Raw genomic sequence first — 7,548 nt, forward strand, 5'->3', positions numbered from 1 at the left:
GCCCAGAGCCTGACGCGGGGCTCGAACTCACGGACCGCGAGATCGTGACCTGAGCTGAAGTCGGACGCTTAACCGACTGCGCCATCCACGTGCCCCGATGGTTTCAACTTTAAGTTCAGGTAAAATATCCGTTCCCCTGTCCCCGGCTCCTGTCTCCCCAGCAGAAAACGAATCCCTGGTAACTATACTACTTGACTACTGTGCTGGGAATTAACTTCCCACGGTCACCCTCAGCACAAATGTAGGGAAGAGACACCTGGAGCTGAAATGAAGCCCAACTTTAAAAAAAGTCCCTCCCCTGTGCCGTCATTAAAGGGTTACGTTTGTATGTTAAGAAGAAAATTAAAATTATTCATAACCCCATTGCACAGGTAGAAACACTATCAAGATTGTGCTAAGATTTCTCTTCAGTGCACATATAGGATCGTTAAAAATTTTTTTTTAAATGTTTATTTATTTTTGAGACAGAGAGAGAGAGAGACAGAGTGCACAGGGGAGGGGCAGAGAGAGAGAGAGAGGGAGACACAGAATCCGAAGCAGGCTCCAGACCCTGAGCCATCAGCACAGAGCCCGATGCGGGGCTCAAACTCACGAGCCATGAAATCATGACCTGGGCTAAAGTCAGATGCTTACCCAACTGAGCCACCCAGGCACCCTTTTTTTTTGTTTGTTTGTTTGTTCGTTTGTTTTTTACACAACTAAAATTATAAAGTTGATATGTCAACAGGAGGGGTCTGTGTCTCTTTCGTAGAGCTAAGGTTTTTTTTTTGTTTTTTTTTTTTTTCCAGGAAATGAACCCTCGTGGTGTAAGGTTGGAATGATCATTTAAACATTTTCGGACAAAGCAAACTGCACCTTGAAATGGGAGACTCCTGATGTCCTTCTTTGTCTACCTATAGCCCCCCAAACTCATCCCTCCCTTTTCTCCACAGCAGCAACTTCTACTGAGTCAGTAGAAGTAGCTAGAAGTCATTAAGTAGTAGAAGTCATTAAGATTCAGGAAGGACTCGGACCCATGGATATCTGAGGAAGGGAGAGATCACACGGGCCAGAGAAACAAGGGCGCAGTGGTGATGGTATTGGGGTTGACTGAGGAAGGGGCAAGAGTAACAGAGGGAGAGGTGTTATGAGAAAGAGCCAATATGGCGGAGATGGGGTTTCATCCATGTCTGTACACATTCCGGCTTGCTTGAATGGGAAGGCAAGGTCATGGGGCAAGGTATGATTAAAGAAAGTGGGAGTAGCATAGATGACTCCCAGACTGAAGTAAAGAACTGGTGCAGAACTCTCCACCTTCTTCTTCCTCTGCTGCAGGGACCAAGGAGGCCTCACATATAAATGGCGCACCTGGATCCCTAACAGACTTCAGGGAATTTTGGAATAAGCATCTGAAACAAAGGTGAGTTGCATTAAGCTATTGAGATTTGGGGGGTGTTTGTCACAGCAGCACAACCTATCCTGTCCTGACTATCTCGCCATGCAGGTTCCCACGATGGAGGCCCACAGTGACAGAACTTTGCTTTCCTGGTCTTGCTCGTGGCTTGGCGTGGGCAAAGTGCCTGTGGGGCACAGGTGGGGATCTACTGTGGGGCTTCAGAAAAGTGGCTTTCCTGCCTTAGGAGAGGAGACAAGGGAGGCGACACCATCTTTCTCCCCACTTCTTTTGCCAGATGCTGTCATAAATGGATTTGGTGCTCGGGGCTGTGGCAGCCTCCTTGGGACCATGAGGGGGAGATCTCACTGACATTCTGAGGATGGCAGAGCAGAAAGACGGCAGGTATCTGGGGGTCCTCGGTGATCCCACAGAGCCAGTGAACCATCCTGAAACTTCCCTCCCTCTCTGCTTTTGATGGAATTAGTTAGGAGCACCCATTTCATTTTAACCACTTTTAGTTGGTTCTTCCCTTACTTGCAGTCCCAATGTCCTAGGCACCCATTTAATGGTCAGTAGTACATCAACATTAAAACCACTGATATCATTTCCCCTAAATTATTGGGAATGTAATTTTATAGTTTTGCCATTTGTGAAAAGCTGAACGCAGAAAACATATTTAGAGGTAGGGCTTGTTCCCCAAAAATTCTTGTTTTATACAAGGATCCATCCCGTAGAGTTGTTTCCAGTAGCAGTAACCTGCATGGAGTTGAGTGATGAATTATAAAGTGAAAGCATTAGGCGACATCTGTAAATTGATTACCACCCCCAATGCCAATCATGTCATTGGGCTTAACCCATCGTAAGTGTCCGATACAAGGCAGCCCTTGGTACTATTATGCTTATGTCGACGGGCTGTACTTTTCGAGCAAAGATTCCACCGCAGATCCGCTGGCAGGAAGGCACGGGGGCTGAATCTGTCTGGCTAGGCTGGGCTACACTGCCATAATACACCAGCCACACGGCAATCCCACCGGCTCGCGGCAACGTCAAGATTTATTTCTCCCTCACGCTACAAGCCCATCTCGGGGAAGCTGGGGCTCTGCTCACATCATTGGCAGCCTCTGTCTAGAACATCGCCGTCTCATGGCAGAGGGAAGAGAGACACCATGAGCCAGGTGCTGGCCGTTAAAGCTTCTGCCCGAAAGCGACACACGTCACTGCTGCCCGCATTTCACTGGCCAAAGCAACTTGACGGTGGGGGGAGGGTCACCATGAGAGAAGAGCAGAATTTGGTGACCAGAGGCACTGACATGGAGAATTTGACTCCATCAACCAGCCTACTTTCCCTGAGATGATACCATTCTTCTCAGGTCCTTGCCTGTGCTCCTGCCATTGAACTGGCTGTCCCCTAACATCCATTGTCTTTTCTCCCACAGTAACAGAATGCTCAGTTTCTAGCTGGACTCCCAGGTTAAACCCTTCCTTCCACAGGCTCCCATGGAGGTAGCTGTGGCTGTGTGTCAAACTCTTGGGTCAACGAAACGCAAGCCACCATGATCCGTGATCCGGATCATTCTCTCAAAAGGAAGAGATAGATCCCCTCTCCGCCACCCTTTGCCACTTCCAGGTATCTAAAATTTAGAACTGTGTTGGGCCGTCGGTGGACAAGAGTGACACCCTAGGGATGACAAATTGGCAAGGTACTAGGAGTTTGTACCTCCTCAAAATCTGTGCTGTTGAGCCACCCTTCCAGCCTGGCCTTTTACATGAGAGATAAATAGATTTTGATTTATTTTTTGCCACTGTTATTTTGGGTTTGTATTTCAGCAGTCTTCCATTTCCTACCCAATACATTCCATTTTTGTAAAACTCAGCTGGCATTAAACAATAGCGGGGGAAAAAAGCAAGGTTATATTTAGTAACAAAGATGCCCAACTGTGATAGTTCCCCGATGCCACTTGTAAGGATGCTCTTAAGACAGCATCCTGCTCCTTAACGAGAACACTCAGCCAAAGAGTGAGAAATGCCTTCCACTATTAGACATGACAGCTTCTTGGAGCAAGGACAGTACCTCTTTAACTTCACCTTTTCCCACTTTGTCTTGCAGACATCCTTCCTATAGAAAAACTTGTCCTGAATGGTGGACTGAAGAAGAAATACAGGTGGACGGGTCTCCAAACCCTGTGTCTCCACCAAGAAGTCACAGGCTGTTTACTCTATAGGCTGTACGCTCTCCTCTGTCTTTGCAGAGGTCAGCGGTTACACTGACAGTTCATCTAGGCTTCTGGCTTCTTTGTCGATGTTCCATTTTGTGCTGGTATATTCTTGGTTAGTATTCTTCCAGTAGAGATGCCAAATAGGTCTCACCTCCTGTGTCGACTCTTCTTGGTAGTGGCAGCATGGTCACCATGTTGAGAATTCTGCCTCATATGTCTCAGGTGGGGTCCCTGAAGCAGACCCTGAGACAGGGATTCAGATGCTCTGGGCTTACTGAGGGAGGACTTTCCGGAGAAAGCGATCAAAGGAAGCCAGAGAGGGTAAGGAAGTAGCTACAGGAAGATATGGTCTCAGCGGCAGCCCGACTTCAGTCTGATCCCCTGGGGGCCCTGGAGCACGTATCACACCTCAGAGTCAGTCCCACCTTGAGACAAGAGGGCTGGACTTTTGTAGCCCCTTATTTGTCAGTTGGTGGCTGTAGGCTATCTTGGGTGAGGCGCCTCCCATTTAGTTGAGGGCAATTCTCTGCAGATGAGGACAGCTGGGCACCTGTCGCAGCTGACATTCGTAGCAGCTGAGAGACGGGCAAGTGTAAATGCTGATAAAGAGGATCCGGGCGGGACACCCCCAGCATCTATCACTCCGCATTCAAGCTCAGGGGATGAGTGCTGTGATCAATTAGCGATGTCTGCCATGGGCACGGGCACCATCTCTGTAGAGAAGTGCGTAGAGATCTGGTGCGATGAGGAGAGGAAGGGCTGAAATAGGTGCCGTTCCATGTCCCACTGCTAAAAATGTTCAGCTAGGAAGGGCATGGAGATGATAGAAGGTGATTTGTGTTACGGCCCAACCGTTGCCTTATAAACTGACAGCTGGCACCGCTTCTTTCCTGAGGACTCAGAAGCAGGAACTGAGGGCAAGACCCTCTGATTGCAGGCAACAGAATCAGTCCATCCCGGGTAACTTCAGCACATGAGGACTGTGGGAAGGAAACTGGAAGAACTTACGGAATCAGAGGGAGCTTCTACAGCTGTCCAGGAATACAGACGGCTTCCTGGGGTGGTGCCATAACACTCAGCTCCAACCACTTGTGGCCTCTGCGTTTCTGTCTCTCTGCCTTTCTTCTTTTTTTTTTAATTTTTTTTTAACGTTTATTTATTTTTGAGACAGAGAGAGACAGAGCATGAACGGGGGAGGGCCAGAGAGAGAGGGAGACACAGAATCCGAAACAGGCTCCAGGCTCTGAGCCCAGAGCCCGACGCGGGGCTCGAACTCACGGACCGCGAGATCGTGACCTGAGCCGAAGTCGGACGCTTAACCGACTGTGCCACCCAGGCGCCCCTCTCTGCCTTTTTAATCAACTTTTGATTTTAGAGGATTTTCGGATCTGCTAAAAAGCCGTGAGACTATTAGAAAGGGTCCCCATCTCAAATTTCCTTATTGTTGACACTATTATAGTGCATTTGTCACAAGTAAGGAACCGATGTTGACACCTTACTCCTAACGAAACTCCATAGTTTATTCAAATGTCCTTATTTTTTACATAACCTAATTTTTTAAACTAATGACACTTTTCTGTCCCAGGATCCTACCCAGGGCCCTGCATTACATTCAGTAATGTGATTTTCAGACTCTCCTTGTTTTTGATGACTCATCAAAGTCATCAGTTTTGAGGGATACTGGTCAATGATTCTGTAGAACATCTTCCACTTTGTGTTTGGCCCAGTTTGAGTCCAGCGTCTCCCTCCTTGGATCAAGTGGCCATAGCGAGGGGCAAGGCGGAACAACAGCCCATGGGGGTGCGGTGCAGCTGCGGTAGAGGGGGATCTTCGTGAGTCCCAGCCACCCAAGCTTTTGCCTCCAACCTGGTGATCTAATTAGGGTCCCGTCCCTGCAAAATCAGATGACCTGAATTACAACTCCCAGCAAGACAATTGCATGTGCCCAAAATAGTAAAATAAGAAGCAGCACAGAACCGATGGCCAAGGTCAAGCAATTATAGAGAAGAAACGTGAGTGATTCTAACCAGCACCAAACATGTGGCTGTTGCCCACTTCATGCTCTGTGCCTAAGCTTAAAAAAAGCCGGTATGCCTGCAATTCCTTCCCCGCTTCCAGTCATTTCGATTACAGTGTCACTGCACATAGCAATCTTTTCCCGTAAACAAAATAGCAAACCTCCACATGGTGGTTTCCTCCCGATTCCAAGATATAATTAATTTGTTATTTCTTTTGTTTCTCTCCCCCACCTCCACCCTGCAGATTACAGAACAATTGATGTGCAAGACCCTTGGTTAAAACAACTGAAGAAAATTCAGAAAAGCGATTATCTCTAAATAGGTCATTTGCACAGCAAAGAAGCGTACTGCTCACTGAACTGAGCTGAACTCATTGAATTCATTGACTCTTGCCTTTATTTCGAGAAACAAAGAATTTATCCAGGAAAGCAATTAAACTCTGGCCTATTTAAAGAAACCTGTTGCTCTTTTGTAAACCGGACTAGAATTTCTTTGCATAGGATGTAAATGTTAAGGGAGCTTGGACAATTGCCTCTTTGTGGCTACGTCACGTTGTCACGTAGAAACAGTCACTTACTGTGACTACTGTGTACGTCAGAGCTGGACAAGAAGGATAAAATGATGATTTCTAAGTTCTTGATGATTCTTCTCCTCTCTAATAGCCTGCAGAGAGAGAGAGGGAGGAAAGGGAAATTTTGAGGTCACTGTCTTTGTGCTTGGCTTCTGTCACTTAGTGTAATGTTCTCAAGGTTGATCCCTGTGATAGCTGGATATAGAGTGTGTCCGGACTTCATTCCTTGTATTGCCAAGTAATCTTTCCTACTATTCATACACTACCTTGTATTTATCCTTTTATCCACTGATGGGCATTTGGGTCGGTTTTTTGGTTTTTGTTTTTGCCATTATGAGTGGGCTGCTAGGAACATTTGTGTACGTGTTTTTATGTTTGTTTTTTTTTTTAATTTTATTTCATTTTTGAAAATTTTATTTATTTCCTTTGAGAGAGACAGAGACAGCGCAAGCAGGGGAGGGGCAGAGAGAGAGGAAGAGAGAGAATCCCAAGCAGGCTCCATGCTGCCAGCGCAGAGCCAGACTCAGGGCTCGAACTCACAAAACTGCAAGATCACGACCGGAGCACAAACCAAGAGTCGGACGCTTAACCGATTGAGCCACGCAGGCGCCCCTTTTCACATGTTTTTAAGTGAACTTGATGTTTATTTCCCTTGAATATATACCTGAGAGTTGAATTGCTAGGTCACAGGTCACACTGGATCTTTTAAATAATATAATGTGGCAACTCCGGAAATCAGATTCTTGCCCCTCTCCAGGGTTTATTGTGTTGTTATCGTTTTAGAGGCTTTTCTGGATTAATCCTGTAAAGTCTGTATTCCTTGTCATGGATGGCCACGAAGTGTCTGCTCACCTAGGTTAGTGATAGGCTACTGACTGAACAGAGGTTCCTTCACTGCCTGGAACCAGTGAGTCTCCCAAACTTTGACAGGTAGTTTACAACATTGCCTTAGCCTTCACTTCCTGGTTGCACAGAGCCTCAAGGTCGGTCAGAGGTGAGAGCTTAAGGCCTTCTCAGTCTTCCCTGAGTGTGACACAACACAGGGCATGCCTACGATCTTACACGTGTGCGTGGCTTTCTAGAATCCCGGGAATGTGCCCGAGCTTTTCAAAACCCCCTGTGAATAACTCATTTCCTAGCTTCTCGGTTGGCCCGTTGTTTAGGGCACTGTTAGTCTACCTTATTCCATCATTTTTGTTGACATCCTCCCCAACCCCAGGGCATTTTTATGGTGATGACACCACAGAGTCTTAGAACTTCATCTTCAAATGTTAGATTTTTCGTCATGGTCTAAATTTTGGTATTGTATCTTGCTGTCTTCTTGTTTACATTGAGCTACAAATGATGGGACAACCTACCATCAAAACA

The 7,548-nt window shown here is 46.8% G+C and overlaps 1 long non-coding RNA gene across 1 annotated transcript; it reads left to right on the forward strand.

The window, feature by feature from the left end:
• Window positions 1–2,188: 2,188 nt before the first annotated feature.
• On the forward strand, window positions 2,189–6,207 carry LOC132683929 (uncharacterized). The gene is made up of 3 exons (XR_013557747.1): window positions 2,189–3,002; window positions 3,483–3,703; window positions 5,854–6,207. It is a non-coding gene; the product is annotated as an uncharacterized LOC132683929 (long non-coding RNA).
• The last annotated feature ends 1,341 nt before the right edge of the window (window positions 6,208–7,548 follow it).

Source organism: Panthera onca, chromosome C2, assembly GCF_046562875.1.
Source record: "Panthera onca isolate mPanOnc1 chromosome C2, mPanOnc1 haplotype 2, whole genome shotgun sequence".
Lineage (NCBI taxonomy): Eukaryota > Metazoa > Chordata > Mammalia > Carnivora > Felidae > Panthera > Panthera onca.